Raw genomic sequence first — 15,304 nt, forward strand, 5'->3', positions numbered from 1 at the left:
CCTCTAAACAACAATTTCAGCAACAAAAGATATTGGATTTATGGCTCCAATAATAAAAATATTATCTATTTATCTATTTTGCTTTGTCGCTGTCTCCCGCATTTGCGAGGTAGCGCAAGGAAACAGACGAAAGAAATGGCACAACCCACACCCATACACAATGTACATACACACACGCCCACACACGCAAATATACATACCTATACATCTCAAAGTACACATATATATACACACACAGACCCATACATATATACCCATGCACACAATTCACACTGCCTGCCCCTATTCATTCCCATCGCCACCTTGCCACACATGGAATACCATCCCCCTCCCCCCTCATGTGTGCAAGGTAGCACTAGGAAAAGACAACAAAGGCCCCATTCGTTCACACTCAGTCTCTAGTTGTCATGCAATAATGCCCGAAACCACAGCTCCCTTTCCACATCCAGGCCCCACACAACTTTCCATGGTTTACCCCAGACGCTTCACATGCCCTGATTCAATCCACTGACAGCACGTCAACCCCGGTATACCACATCGATCCAATTCACTCTATTCCTTGCCCGCCTTTCACCCTCCTGCATGTTCAGGCCCCGATCACTCAAAATCTTTTTCACTCCATCTTTCCACCTCCAATTTGGTCTCCCACTTCTCGTTCCCTCCACCTCCGACACATATATCCTCTTGGTCAATCTTTCCTCACTCATTCTCTCCATGTGCCCAAACCATTTCAAAACACCCTCTTCTGCTCTCTGAACCACGCTCTTTTTATTTCCACACCCATAATTCAATCACCATCAAAATCACTTCATTTATATGCAGCTCAGATGCACATTCATCATTGCCCACTCAGACTACAGAATGTTATTCATTTTTTTAATTCTTGCAAGCCATCAATCAATCTTTGAACGCATGCCAATGCACTTAACCAGAAGTCTTTCTCACATAAGAACAAATTTCAATGCATACAAAAGCTGCTCCAAAATCACCAAAGCAAACAAAATTGGTGCATTTGACAAAATGCTTTTCAATAATTTGAAGATTCACTTTATGATCCTCAGTGAATGAATTTTACTAATGCTTTTTACTACAACCAATTTTCAAGGTTTTCACACATTTTAAATGTGGCAAAAATTTCCCTCTTCATTTGTTATGTGCCTGTTAGCTAAAAACAGCAAATACATGGAATGTTTTTACTTTACCTTTCATTTTTCCACACCTATTTTGCCTCTCTGTAAAAAAACCTAACCTTTCCTTCTCCTTGGAAGCATGCCTTGGTGCAGCCCATCCCTAGATCACTCTAACACCCCTAACTACAGTCCCACTACTGTGCTCTCAGGTCTGCTATCGCAATCTTAGAAACTCTTCTTAATTCTCTTTAATGATCAGAATCCCATTCCCTTCTTTCTGAACACAAATATGTTCTATGTACACTGGTGATGTTCTCTTCTATACAACTCACCTCTGGTCCTCTTCTCTCAGGGATTTTGGTGTCTTTTTTGTCATGACCCTTGACATCTCCAAAGCATCTGAGAGGGTGTGGCATTAGATTCTGCTTTCTGAACTCCCTATTCACTTCTATGCTGATGATTCTTCTTTACACAATTAAACTTACTTGCCACTCCTCCTCCTTCTAATCCTCATTCTCTTTCTTAAACTGAACATATCTCTCTCTCAATTCAGACCTATGCAGCATCTTAAAATGGGGAAACAGGGACCTTGCTACATCTAATGGTGCAATTTTTCCCTATATCTTTAGAATCATTAGTTTTCCTCTGTTCATTTTCAAAACACCATAATTTAACCTTGTAAATACATAAAAATGTTGAGCAGAATCATACTCTTCACTTCATTCTAGTTAAAATCAATATAAAAAAGTCTGCTTCCCAAAATATAGTGGTGTTGTGTAGGTACTGTAATAATTTTTCTTGAGAGCTACCATTTCAAATACGCAGCAGTTTTTTTCACCTAATATGAAATATTGCTCCATGTGGGGTGGTTCTTTCTCCACCTGCTTATCAACCAGAGGGGAATCAAAAGCCTTCTGTCTTATTAATCCCCGAGCATCATTTCTCTTCAACCATCCCTTTCCGTATGCCACAAAGTTGCTGCTGCTCTCTCCGTTCTACAAGCATCATTTTTTTCTTTTATGCTCATACAATGTTTGCACCAGCCTCCACTCACAAGGCTTTGTAGACTGTTGGCTGATGCTTTCTAAAGTTTCTATATGGAGACTGGCCACTCAAGGACTGACCATTATATCCTCCTCTGAACAGTCTAAAACACCTAAGAGGGTCTAATTTATTTCTATTTTCTTTTTCTCTTATCTTATTCCCATAACCCTAGATGGCTTTTAACTGTGACTTGTTTCATCCATTACATGTTTTTCTTTATAAAAACTGCAATAACCAGCACTTATCTTGAAGTGGGAAGATGTAAACTGCCCCTAGTAAAATGATACAAAAAATCAAACGCTACAGTTTGAATTTGACTTATGAGCAGACCATAAAGTGAACACCAATCAACCTTACCAAGCCCCTAATGTGGACATTCTGCTGCTCAACCTTTGTACACCTTAATGTGACCCTAGCCTGCTTCACCATAACCTAAATGTGTTGTAAAGAAAAATAAACATTAAAATTAACAAGAGGCCAAATTAATGCTTCTCATCATCATTAGATTTGAATACTAAGTGATTTTCTTCTGCATTGCTACTACAGTGCTCAGAGAATGCAACTTATGTTGTAAGCATGATTTGCAGCATCAGATTGTCCTGAACCATCTTTTAATGAGGAGAGAGTAAGGATTACATACACAGCAAGGCAACTGTAAGGTTATTTGATGTAAAAGTATATAATTCACATGTAAAATATCTACAGAACCTATAAAACCTTACTCAGTGGCCAAAATGATAGCTGAAGCATACTGCCATTAAATCCAATAGATGCTAGGAATGCAGCATCCCCTCAAGTTCTCATTCATGATTGTGAGGATACATCTTGTCCAGAATACTGAACAATGAGATATATATGTGAGGTTTTTGAAGGGTCTGTTGATTATTGACAAACATGTTATACCTTTACTTTAATCAATATCAAATTTTCCTAGATTTACTTATATAGCCTTGTTTCATATTACTAAATGAAATATAATGGTCATCATCAAGCTCCACAACTGCTATTATATTCTTTAAACCCTACACTTGCATTACAGAACAGAATCACTCAATACACAAAGTTAATAGCTATACAGAGATAAACTAGACTTTTACTTGCAAAATACCTATTTGGTAGAACTTAAGTTGGTATCAGTTGTTGTCTAGATTCGCTTTTCATTACTATTGTTCTTGAATACTGGGTGACCTCTGCATCACTAGAGTGGAGCTTAAGAATATAATATCAATTGCAAAACTTGATTTAATGCATTTTGTTTCATTGAAAGATAATCAATAAGGCAATAATGGTTATATCACAGAAAATTTGGTTAAGTAATGTGTAAGTAGGTAATACTCTTGTAAAATATCAACAGAACCTTTTAGGACCTCATCTAACTACTTACACACCTGCACAGTGAAATGATACAAAACATCTGTCAATATACTGGCAGCACTCAATCATGGATGTCACTGTTGTACTTTTACTAGAATACTGAAAATCAAGATGAATTTTGCCTGCTACAAAGGTGAGACTGTTATAGGCTCGGTTGACTTTTCATTATCATATTATTTCTTTCACTTTTCCCTTATACTATACTATTACATTATCTTCTTCAATATCATTTGACAAAACATAAGGTAAAAGTCTAATTAACTCTGTATTACTAGTAGTTAGGATATTGAGCAATTCTGTTCTGCAGTACTAGTGTAGTGTTTTGAGAATTCAGTAACAAATGCAGAACATGATTCTAAGCATTATACTTTATTGAACAATATCTAGGTAATAATCATGAATATGCTGTATATCACAGAAAATGTGGGGTTAATTAATGTTTATGAAAGCAAAACACTTGTAAAACTCAAACAGATTTATGAGAGTGTCACTTAGTAGCCAAAATGTATGGCAGAAATTATTCATTCACTTATCATACTTTGTCACTGTCTCCCGCATTAGTGAGGTAGCGCAAGGAAACAGGCGAAAGAATAGCCCAACTCACCCAAATACGCGTTTATACATACATGTCCACACGCACATATACATCCCTATACATTTCAATGTATACATATATATACGTATATATTTATTTATATTTATTTATTTTGCTTTGTCGCTGTCTCCCGCGTCAGCGAGGTAGCGCAAGGAAACAGACGAAATAATGGCCCAACCCGCCCACATACACATGTATATACATACATGTCCACACACGCACACTATACATACCTATACATCTCAATGTACACATATATATACACACACAGACATATACATATATACACATGTACATAATTCATACTGTCTGCCTTTATTTGTTCCCATCGCCACCTCGCCACACATGGAATAACAACCCCCTCCCCCCTCATGTGTGCGAGGTAGCACTAGGAAAAACACCAAAGGCCCCATTCGTTCACAATCAGTCTCTAGCTGTCATGTAATAATGCACCGAAACCACAGCTCCCTTTCCACATCCAGGCCCCACAGAACTTTGCATGGTTTACCCCAGACGCTTCACATGCCCTGGTTCAATCCATTGACAGCACGTCGACCCCGGTATACCACATCGTTCCAATTCACTCTATTCCTTGCACGCCTTTCACCCTCCTGCATGTTCAGGCCCCGATCACTCAAAATCTTTTTCACTCCATCTTTCCACCTCCAATTTGGTCTCCCACTTCTCCTCATTCCCTCCACTTTGACGCATATATCCTCTTGGTCAATCTTTCCCCACTCATTCTCTGCATGTGACCAAACCATTTCAAAACACCCTCTTCTGCTCTCTCAACCACACTCTATTTATTTCCACACATCTCTCTCACCCTTACATTACTTACTCGATCAAACCACCTCACACCACACATTGTCCTCAAACATCTCATTTCCAGCACATCCACCCTCCTGCGCACAACTCTATCCATAGCCCACACCTCGCAACCATACAACATTGTTGGAACCACTATTCCTTCAAACATACCCATTTTTGCTTTCCGAGATAATGTTCTCGACTTCCACACATTCTTCAAGGCTCCCAGAATTTTCGCCCCCTCCCCCACCCTATGATTCACTTCCGCTTCCATGGTTCCATCCACTGCCAGATCCACTCCCAGATATCTAAAACACTTCACTTCCTCCAGCTTTTCTCCATTCAAACTTACCTCCCAATTGACTTGACCCTCAACCCTACTGTACCTAATAACCTTGCTCTTATTCACATTTACTCTTAACTTTCTTCTTTCACACACTTTACCAAACTCAGTCACCAGCTTCTGCAGTTTCTTACATGAATCAGCCACCAGCGCTGTATCATCAGCGAACAACAACCGACTCACTTCCCAAGCTCTCTCATCCACAACAGACTTCATACTTGCCCCTCTTTCCAAAACTCTTGCATTCACCTCCTTAACAACCCCATCCATAAACAAATTAAACAACCATGGAGACATCACACACCCCTGCCGCAAACCTACATTCACTGAGAACCAATCACTTTCCTCTCTTCCTACATGTACACATGCCTTACATCCTCGATAAAAACTTTTCACTGCTTCTAACAACTTGCCTCCCACACCATATATTCTTAGTACCTTCCACAGAGCATCTCTATTAACTCTATCATATGCCTTCTCCAGATCCATAAATGCTACATACAAATCCATTTGCTTCTTCAAAGCAAACACCTGATCTACACATCCTCTACCACTTCTGAAACCACACTACTCTTCCCCAATCTGATGCTCTGTACATGCCTTCACCCTCTCAATCAATACCCTCCCATATAATTTACCAGGAATACTCAACAAACTTATACCTCTGTAATTTGAGCACTCACTCTTATCCCCTTTGCCTTTGTACAATGGCACTATGCAAGCATTCCGCCAATCCTCAGGCACTTCACCATGAATCACACATACATTAAATAACCTTACCAACCAGTCAACAATACAGTCACCCCCTTTTTTAATAAATTCCACTGCAATGCCATCCACACCTGCTTCTTTGCCAGCTTTCATCTTCCATAAAGCTTTTACTACCTCTTCTCTATTTACCAAATCATTTTCCCTAACCCTCTCACTTTGCACACCACCTCGACCAAGACATCCCACATCTGCCACTCTATCATCAAACACATTCAACAAACCTTCAAAATACTCACTCCATCTCCTTCTCATATCACCACTACTTGTTATCACCTCCCCATTAGCCCCCTTCACTGAAGTTCCCATTTGCTCCATTGTCTTACGCACTTTATTTACCTCCTTCTAGAACATCTTTTTATTCTCCATGAAATTTAATGATACTCTCTCACCCCAACTCTCATTTGCCCTCTTTTTCACCTCTTGCACCTTTCTCTTGACCTCCTGCCTCTTTCTTTCATACCTCTCCCATTCATTTGCATTTTTTCCCTGCAAAAATCGTTCAAATGCCCCTCTCTTCTCTTTCACTAATAATCTTACTTCTTCATTACACCACTCACTACCTTTTCTAATCAACCCACCTCCCACACTTCTCATGCCACAAGCATTTTTTGCGCAAGCCATCACTGCTTCCCTAAATACATCCCATTCCTCACCCATTCCCCTTACCTCCTTTGTTCTCACCTTTTTCCATTCTGTACTCAGTCTCTCCTGGTACTTCCTCACACAAGTCTCCTTCCCAAGCTCACTTCCTCACACCACTCTCTTCACCCCAACATTCTCTCTTCTTTTCTGAAAACCCCACAAATCTTCACCTTTGCTTCCACAAGATAATGATCAGACATCCCTCCAGTTGCACCTCTCAGCACATTAACATCCAAAAGTCTCTCTTTCGCACGCCTGTCAATTAACACGTAATCCAATAACGCTCTCTGGCCATCTCTCCTACTTACATACTTATGTATATCTCGCTTTTTAAACCAGGTATTCCCAATCACCAGTCCTTTTTCAGCACATAAATCTACAAGCTCTTCACCATTTCCATTTACAACACTGAACACTCCATGTATGCCAATTATTCCCTCAACTGCCACATTACTGACCTTTGCATTCAAATCACCCATCACTATAACCTGATTTTGTGCATCAAAACCACTAACACACTCATTCAGCTGCTCCCAAAACACTTGCCTCTCATGATCTTTCTTCTCATGCCCAGGTGCATATGCACCAATAATCACCCATCTCTCTCCATCAACTTTCAGTTTTACCCATATCAATCTAGAATTTACTTTCTTACACTCTATCACATACTCCCACAACTCCTGATTCAGGAGTAGTGCTACTCCTTCCCTAGCTCTTGTCCTCTCACTAACCCCTGACTTTACTCCCAAGACATTCCCAAACCACTCTTCCCCTTTACCCTTTAGCTTCGTTTCACTCAGAGCCAAAACATCCAGGTTCCTTTCCTCAAACATACTACCTATCTCTCCTTTTTTCTCATCTTGGTTACATCCACACACATTTATACACCCCAATCTGAGCCTTCGAGGAGGATGAACACTCCTCGCGTGACTCCTTCTTCTGTTTCCCCTTTTAGAAAGTTAAAATACAAGGAGGGGAGGGTTTCTGGCCCCCCGCTCCCGTCCCCTTTAGTCGCCTTCTACGACACGTGAGGAATGCGTGGGAAGTATTCTTAATCCACTATCCCCAGGGAATATCCCCAGTTTTTATCGAGGATGTAAGGCATGTGTACGTGTAGGAAGAGAGGAAAGTGATTGGTTCTCAGTGAATGTAGGTTTGCGGCAGGGGTGTGTGATGTCTCCATGGTTGTTTAATTTGTTTATGGATGGGGTTGTTAGGGAGGTGAATGCAAGAGTTTTGGAAAGAGGGGCAAGTATGAAGTCTGTTGGGGATGAGAGAGCTTGGGAAGTGAGTCAGTTGTTGTTCGCTGATGATACAGCGCTGGTGGCTGATTCATGTGAGAAACTACAGAAGCTGGTGACTGAGTTTGGTAAAGTGTGTGAAAGAAGAAAGTTAAGAGTAAATGTGAATAAGAGCAAGGTTATTAGGTACAGTAGGGTTGAGGGTCAAGTCAATTGGGAGGTGAGTTTGAATGGAGAAAAACTGGAGGAAGTGAAGTGTTTTAGATATCTGGGAGTGGATCTGGCAGCGGATGGAACCATGGAAGTGGAAGTGGATCATAGGGTGGGGGAGGGGGCGAAAATTCTGGGAGCCTTGAAGAATGTGTGGAAGTCGAGAACATTATCTCGGAAAGCAAAAATGGGTATGTTTGAAGGAATAGTGGTTCCAACAATGTTGTATGGTTGCGAGGCGTGGACTATGGATAGAGTTGTGCGCAGGAGGATGGATGTGCTGGAAATGAGATGTTTGAGGACAATGTGTGGTGTGAGGTGGTTTGATCGAGTAAGTAACGTAAGGGTAAGAGAGATGTGTGTAAATAAAAAGAGCGTGGTTGAGAGAGCAGAAGAGGGTGTTTTGAAATGGTTTGGTCACATGCAGAGAATGAGTGAGGAAAGATTGACCAAGAGGTTATATGTGTCGGAGGTGGAGGGAACGAGGAGAAGAGGGAGACCAAATTGGAGGTGGAAAGATGGAGTGAAAAAGATTTTGTGTGATCGGGGCCTGAACATGCAGGAGGGTGAAAGGAGGGCAAGGAATAGAGTGAATTGGAGCGATGTGGTATACCGGGGTTGACGTGCTGTCAGTTGATTGAATCAAGGCATGTGCAGCATCTGGGGTAAACCATGGAAAGCTGTGTAGGTATGTATATTTGCGTGTGTGGACGTATGTATATACATGTGTATGGGGGTAGGTTGGGCCATTTCTTTCGTCTGTTTCCTTGCGCTACCTCGCAAATGCGGGAGACAGCGACAAAGCAAAAAAAAAAAAATATATATATATATATATTTTTTTTTTTATACTTTGTCGCTGTCTCCCGCGTTTGCGAGGTAGCGCAAGGAAACAGACGAAAGAAATGGCCCAACCCCCCCCATACACATGTATATACATACGTCCACACACGCACATATACATACCTACACAGCTTTCCATGGTTTACCCCAGACGCTTCACATGTCTTGATTCAATCCACTGACAGCACGTCAACCCCGGTATACCACATTGCTCCAATTCACTCTATTCCTTGCCCTCCTTTCACCCTCCTGCAAGTTCAGGCCCCGATCACACAAAATCTTTTTCACTCCATCTTTTCACCTCCAATTTGGTCTCCCTCTTCTCCTCGTTCCCTCCACCTCCGACACATATATCTTCTTGGTCAACCTTTCCTCACTCATTCTCTCCATGTGCCCTAACCATTTCAAAACACACTCTTCTGCTCTCTCAACCACGCTCTTTTTATTTCCACACATCTCTCTCACCCTTACGTTACTTACTCGATCAAACCACCCCACACCACACATTGTCCTCAGACATCTCATTTCCAGAACATCCATCCTCCTGCGCACAACTCTATCCATAGCCCACGCCTCGCAACCATACAACATTGTTGGAACCACTATTCCTTCAAACATACCCATTTTTGCTTTCCGAGATAATGTTCTCGACTTCCACACATTCTTCAAGGCTCCCAGAATTTTCGCCCCCTCCCCCACCCTATGGTCCAATTCTGCTTCCATGGTTCCATCCGCTGCCAGATCCACTCCCAGATATCTAAAACACTTCACTTCCTCCAGTTTTTCTCCATTCAAACTCACCTCCCAATTTACTTGACCCTCAACCCTACTGTACCTAATGACCTTGCTCTTATTCACATTTACTCTTAACTTTCTTCTTCCACACACTTTACCAAACTCTGTCACCAGCTTCTGCAGTTTCTCACATGAATCAGCCACCAGTGCTGTATCATCAGCGAACAACAACTGACTCACTTCCCAAGCTCTCTCATCCCCAACAGACTTCATACTTGCCCCTCTTTCCAAAACTCTTGCCTTTACCTCCCTAACAACCCCATCCATAAACAAATTAAACAACCATGGAGACATCACACACCCCTGCCGCAAACCTACATTCACTGAGAACCAATCACTTTCCTCTCTTCCTACACGTACACATGCCTTACATCCTCGATAAAAACTTTTCACTGCTTCTAACAACTTGCCTCCCACACCATATATTCTTAATACCTTCCACAGAGCATCTCTATCAACTCTATCATATGCCTTCTCCAGATCCATAAATGCTACATACAAATCCATTTGCTTTTCTAAGTATTTCTCACATACATTCTTCAAAGCAAACACCTGATCCACACATCCTCTACCACTTCTGAAACCACACTGCTCTTCCCCAATCTGATGCTCTGTACATGCCTTCACCCTCTCAATCAATACCCTCCCATACAATTTACCAGGAATACTCAACAAACTTATACCTCTGTAATTTGAGCACTCACTCTTATCCCCTTTTCCTTTGTACAATGGCACTATGCACACATTCCTCCAATCCTCAGGCACCTCACCATGAGTCATACATACATTAAATAACCTTACCAACCAGTCAACAATACAGTCACCCCCTTTTTTAATATATATATATATATATATATATATATATATTTTTTTTTTTTTTTTGTGTGTATATATATATATATATATATATATTTTTTTTTTTTTTTTTTTTTTATACTTTGTCGCTGTCTCCCGCGTATTGCGAGGTAGCGCAAGGAAACAGACGAAAGAAATGGCCCAACCCCCCCCATACACATGTACATACACACGTCCACACACACAAATATACATACCTACACAGCTTTCCATGGTTTACCCCGGACGCTTCACATGCCTTGATTCAATCCACTGACAGCACGTCAACCCCTGTATACCACATCGCTCCAATTCACTCTATTCCTTGCCCTCCTTTCACCCTCCTGCATGTTCAGGCCCCGATCACACAAAATCTTTTTCACTCCATCTTTCCACCTCCAATTTGGTCTCCCTCTTCTCCTCGTTCCCTCCACCTCCGACACATATATCCTCTTGGTCAATCTTTCCTCACTCATTCTCTCCATGTGCCCAAACCATTTTAAAACACTCTCTTCTGCTCTCTCAACCACGCTCTTTTTATTTCCACACCTCTCTCTTACCCTTACGTTACTTACTCGATCAAACCACCTCACACCACACATTGTCCTCAAACATCTCATTTCCAGCACATCCATCCTCCTGCGCACAACTCTATCCATAGTCTTGGAAAGAGGGGCAAGTATGAAGTCTGTTGGGGATGAGAGAGCTTGGGAAGTGAGTCAGTTGTTGTTCGCTGATGATACAGCGCTGGTGGCGGATTCATGTGAGAAACTGCAGAAGCTGGTGACGGAGTTTGGTAAAGTGTGTGGAAGAAGAAAGTTAAGAGTAAATGTGAATAAGAGCAAGGTTATTAGGTACAGTAGGGCTGAGGGTCAAGTCAATTGGGAGGTGAGTTTGAATGGTGAAAAACTGGAGGAAGTGAAGTGTTTTAGATATCTGGGAGTGGATCTGTCAGCGGATGGAACCATGGAAGCGGAAGTGGATCATAGGGTGGGGGAGGGGGCGAAAATTTTGGGAGCCTTGAAAAATGTGTGGAAGTCGAGAACATTATCCCGGAAAGCAAAAATGGGTATGTTTGAAGGAATAGTAGTTCCAACAATGTTGTATATATATATATATATATATATATATATATATATATATATACACACACACAGACATATACCTATATACTTTTCTTTCTTTCATACTATTCGCCATTTCCCGCATCAGCGAGGTAGCGTTGAGAACAGAGGACTGGGCCCTTGAGGGAATATCCTCACCTGGGCCCCTTCTCTGTTCCCCTTCTCTTTTGGAAAATTAAAAAAAAAAGTGAGAGGGGAGGATTTCCAGCCCCCCGCTCCCTCCCCTTTTAGTCGCCTTCTACGACACGCAGGGAATACGTGGGAAGTATTCTTCCTCCCCTATCCCCAGGGATAATATATATATATATATATATATATATATATATATATATATATATATATATATATATATATATATATGAATTGAGCCCACAAATAAGGTTGAAGAACTTACACAAAATACCCATGTAAGGGAGATAATCCATATATAAATCTGCATATTTGTAGCATGGATTCATGATATATGAAAGGGTATTTGCATTCAACATCCTACTGTGTTGAGGCAAAGAATCCGTAACACGCTCAATTTTTTTTTCCATTAAAAAAATAATAACTACACATTAATTCGCTAATCATGTATCACAAAGCTCATACATTATTTTGAAGTACATCAGGAATATTACCTAGGAAAGAACTATCATTATCTTAACAAATGAGAAAGCCAAAATTCAAAGTATAACACATAATCATTCATCCTTTATACAGCAAAATATTTTATTACTATAAAACTGCCACACAAAATATCAAGACACTTCCCATCCCTACCATAAATATGTCTATTATAAATTTCTTACACACATTGCAAAAAATGCTTTAGTTAAATTTTTCCCTTTTATGCTAAAGTATAGTATGGCCTTTTATATGAATCACTTGAACTTAACTTACATCTAGTATAATTATTCTATATACATGTGTACGAGAGTATGAGTACTCAAGTAAAAATTTGTAGCTAAATATACAGCTGAAGATTTTCATTCATTATGAAGGGAAAATACATGAAAATGTGCTTGACAGTATCATGTGCTCTACGATGAACTACCCAGTCACATGCTTATAATTAGTTCCTGCATGACACATGTGTCTATCTATCTATATATCTGATGCCAGTTCCTTTCAGGAACTCTCTCATGAGAGAGAGAGAGAGAGAGAGAGAGAGAACTTGTTGCCTTTATTCATTCCCATCACCACACCGCCACACGTGAAATAACAACCCCCTTCCCCCGCACGCGCAAGAAATAGCGCTAGGAAAAAACAACAGAGGCCACATTCGTTCACACTCAGTCTATAGCTGTCATGTATAATGCACCGAAATCACAGCTCCCTTTCAACATCCAAGCCCCACAAAATTTTCCATGGTTTACCCAAGACGCTTCACATTCCCTGGTTCAATCCATTGACAGCACGTCGACCCCGGTATACCACATCGTTTCAATTCACTCTATTCCTTGCACGCCTTTCACCCTCCTGCATGTTCAGCCCCTGATTGCTCAAAATTTTTTTTCTCTCCATCCTTCCACCTCCAATTTGGTGTCCCACTTCTCGTTCCCTCCACCTCTGACACATATATCCTCTGTCAATCTTTGGCAGAAATATGTCTGAAATTTACTAAACAATTTGGTTTTCGCAGGACAGCATTACTACTAATGTGTTATCTGTTAGCATTTAGGGCCATTTTCAAAATGCTTTACCATGGTTCTGACTGGTATATTCTGACGTTAGTATTGAATACTAAGAAAAATCTGAGCTACAAGAAAGGTTGGGTGAGGCTTTCAGAGGTTGTGTTCATCTTATACATGTGTATAACAAATCTTTACATTAATCTTCATTTTCCATGAAATACATACATCCCTATTTCATATTATTCAATAAAATAGAATGCTCCACATCAAGCTCCACAAATGTTTTTGCATTCTCAGAGGCAAGTCGCACTGAAGAACAAATTCACAAAATAAAAAGCTGATAACAATGCACAGCTAAACCAGATTTCTAAGAAATATAATACTCCAGTACACTCGGAATGCAGTACAAAATCACTCTACTTAAAGCTCACAGCAGTGCAGTGGGAAGTCAGAACATTTCTGGCAAGTTTTTGCATAAGCATGATAAGCAAAGGAAGGAATCCTAATTCTACTAAGTTCAGCAGGAATCTTCCAGAGCTCTTATCTGTCACTTTCCAGAAGTGCATGAAAAGTGTTAGTTGTAAACAATAAAATTTTACCCAACAAGCTTAGAACTGGTAAACCCAAACCCCCAAACCTTGGCCTACCTCAATGTTACCCATACATGCAAAATATTTCCCAAATACTGAGAGACATGTTTGGTAAATCTAGTAATAATATGATTGGTTACACTAATGCCAACATTAATGTACATGTTGGCATAACCAATATTTTCTCAATTTACAAGTTTTCGAGAAGGTAGCAGTAAAAGATACATAGGAAAACCCAATGACATTATTTCTGCCGATAATATTTCTGGTAAATGTGACATACTTAAATGTTTTAATATAATTTCTAAGAAACTTATTTTTGATACATGATTCTTGTACTCCTCTCATTCATAGAGGCAATTATCATTGTTAAACCCCACACAGTACAGTAAGGGAAAATTGTATGAGCATGACTTGGATACATGTTCAAGCAGAACATCATCTTACACTCCAGTACAAATAAAGTCTCCATCCCAACCCCAACCCATGGTAACAATAAAGCTCAGCTTCCTGAAAATTGTACACTGGCATAACTGTGAACTTTACAGCATTTTGCAACACCTCAGCTTTCCTTGACCTGGTATGGTTGTATCATGAAATAATTTAGCGTTCAAACTCTCGTTCTTCCCCAGAAAGTATTCCAAAGGTTGTCAATCACTTCCAGAGAGCTGACCTATTAACCATCTATCACAAGATGGCAGCGTAATATCCACTCACATAAAGCAGACACTTCAATGTTGTAACGTACAAGCCACCACTACAGATGACAATTATCTTGTTAGGACAGTTACTGTGTTGGCCAAGATGGTGTCAAGGTCAGGCTCGAGAAACAAATATTATTTGTGTACTGGTCGTCTTCACCAGGTAACCTCGTACCTCATCATCACTACCATTCCATCTTTACTAATATTAATTCACGTTTACCCAAAAGTTATTAGAGCAATACTATTTTGTTTAGATTGCACAAATCTTATGATTTTAACAAATTGAAATAACTCGCGTAGTACAGTTCCCACCGTACATTATATTGACCAACTTTATATTAGAGATATTTTGATGGTTGGAGAAAGGTTTCATTCAAAAATATTTGGTTATGGTCACGACATACATCTTTGCTCGCTAGAATTTTACGATAGATTTCAGGATGTCAGATAATAGTGTTCATCATATATTACCACATGTCCTTCCGTTCTTGAGTGAAGCTCTTCCTAAGTTTATATAAGTTTGTTTTGTGTTGAACCCAACCACAGATGGCTCACCTCTCGCTTAACATTATCATCTTTATTTAGGCCATTTAACTCGTCGACCACAAAAGTAAACCTTCTTATCACTGAACTAAGCA

The 15,304-nt window shown here is 40.2% G+C and overlaps 1 protein-coding gene across 3 annotated transcripts in view; it reads right to left on the reverse strand.

Annotated features, from left to right (window-relative positions):
• Positions 1 to 14,936, reverse strand: part of Rabex-5 (Rabaptin-5-associated exchange factor for Rab5) — an 82,354-nt gene extending 67,418 nt beyond the window's left edge. For 2 of the 3 annotated variants that reach the window (XM_071693256.1, XM_071693253.1), the window contains exon 1: positions 14,680 to 14,936. The gene's annotated coding sequence lies outside the window, so the exon portion shown is untranslated. Of the gene's footprint in view, positions 1 to 14,539; positions 14,654 to 14,679 lie in introns of those variants that run through there. The other variant, XM_071693254.1, reaches the window with a different exon arrangement.
• Positions 14,937 to 15,304: the final 368 nt, after the last annotated feature.

Source organism: Panulirus ornatus, chromosome 55 (genome assembly GCF_036320965.1).
Source record: "Panulirus ornatus isolate Po-2019 chromosome 55, ASM3632096v1, whole genome shotgun sequence".
NCBI lineage: Eukaryota > Metazoa > Arthropoda > Malacostraca > Decapoda > Palinuridae > Panulirus > Panulirus ornatus.